This window comes from Lathyrus oleraceus, chromosome 7 (genome assembly GCF_024323335.1).
Source record: "Lathyrus oleraceus cultivar Zhongwan6 chromosome 7, CAAS_Psat_ZW6_1.0, whole genome shotgun sequence".
Lineage (NCBI taxonomy): Eukaryota > Viridiplantae > Streptophyta > Magnoliopsida > Fabales > Fabaceae > Lathyrus > Lathyrus oleraceus.
Genome location: NC_066585.1, coordinates 476,869,868 through 476,871,797, shown reverse-complemented (window position 1 = coordinate 476,871,797; position 1,930 = coordinate 476,869,868). Strand labels below are relative to the sequence as shown.

At 31.4% G+C, this 1,930-nt stretch overlaps 1 pseudogene; it reads left to right on the top strand.

Annotated features, from left to right (window-relative positions):
- The first annotated feature begins 1,037 nt into the window (after positions 1-1,037).
- LOC127100915 (lectin-like) lies at positions 1,038-1,610 on the top strand (annotated as a pseudogene).
- The last annotated feature ends 320 nt before the right edge of the window (positions 1,611-1,930 follow it).

Genomic DNA, 1,930 nt, shown 5'->3' with positions numbered 1-1,930 from the left:
ATTTTGATATTTCAAATATAACACGAAGACAATAAAAGATTCCAATGTTGTCAGGAAGTTTTCTTTCTGCGAAATTAAAAAATTCAATAACTCATTTCTCATATACCGGACTTAATCTATTAGCTTTTATCCAACAACAATCCATAATACTTTTTGAAATTTAAATCAAATCCTTGTAAAAGCATGCATCTTGAATGAAAACTTTGCTAAGTTCATAAATTTTACTAAGTCACTTTATTAAAAACAAAACATTACTAAGTCACAACAACAAAACAACAACAATTACATATAATATTCTAAATAACACAAAATATTAAAAAATCTCACTCTCACTCACACTCTTAATCACAACAATATATAACATTAAAAACATTGCTAAGTCACAATAACTAAACAACAATAACAACAATCTTAAACTCAATAAAACAACAATAGCATCAACAATAAACCTATTACTTATCTCAACAAAAGCAAAAAAAATATAACATTCAATCTCAATCTAAACAACATGATGCAACATTAAAACTCTATAGCTTAGAGTCTCAACACTAACAACAACAACAACAACAATAACAACATTATTGTAACATGAATAGTGGTGAAACATTTCATGTACCAAAAATATGAAAAATAAGAGTTAAAGAAATGAGTTTCATGTATCCTTCTTGTGCGTTTTGTCTTTTTTTTTCTCTTGATTATGAGTTGGAAAAGATATAATGAAAGTTAGTGAAGAAAAGATGCTTCATAGGTTTATGGAGATAGTTTTTCACTAGGGCGTTGTTCTATTCTTGAGGCTTTTCGCTAGGGCGTTGTTCTGTTATGAAGGAAAATAAACTATATTTTAGTATGTTTTAATTTAAAAGGAGCATTTTTCACCATGATTACTATTAATAATCATGGGGATAACTTATAACATTTCACCATGATTACTTTTTTCAATTGTGGGCAAAAGTTATACAAATTTGTCTATAAAAGTTCAACACGTTCATTCACATTTTTCGTAATCCAAACTAATTTTGTCTCCAAACTTTGTTTTCCATTCACAAACTAATGTTGTTGATTTTAATACTTCCTTCACTTTTGTTATAAATGTATAGAGAACTTTTAACCCAGCCGACGGATTGGCCTTCTTCATCGCACCGGTACATACTAGGCCGCAAAGTGGTGGTGAGTATCTCGGAGTTTTCAATAGGGTTGATTCTCAATCTATTCGCATTGTTGCCGTCGAATTTGACACTTTCTATAATCCTCCCTGGGATCCAAGAAACGGAGATAGACATATTGGAATTAATGTTAACTCTATCCATTCCAAAAGTATTGCGTCGTGGATTCTGCGGAATCGTGGACAGGCTAATGTTGTGATAAAATTTCATGTTGCTACTAATGTGTTAAATGTTGATTTAACTTATCCTAATTTATTTAGTTATACCCTTAGTGACGTTGTGTCTTTAAAGGATGTTGTTCCTGAGTGGGTAAGGATTGGTATCTCAGCTACCACTGGAGCAGGATTTGTAGCACCAGGATCTGCAGCACATGAAGTTCTTTCATGGTCTTTTCATTCTGAGTTGGGCGGAACATCAAGTTCTAATTACCAAGCTGCAGCGGCATAGTTTTCAGCCTCTCATCATCATGAATTTCGTGTCATGTGTGATATATCCAACTTCTATAAATAAGCTGCGCATGTATATTCATACAGTACTTGTAATGTTATTATGTATGTCACTTTATGTAATTTGCTTCTTGGACACATTGCTCTAAATTTGCTTTCATGGTCCTATTTCTAAAAGTTATGGAAAGCAAGCATATTAAATAAAATATCACTTGTATATGCTTCATATATAGCTTAATAGGTTTTGAATGGTATACAATTAAATTAAAACTAGTGATTTTTGAACCATGGATTGTTAAATCTTTAACAATCGGCACTGCA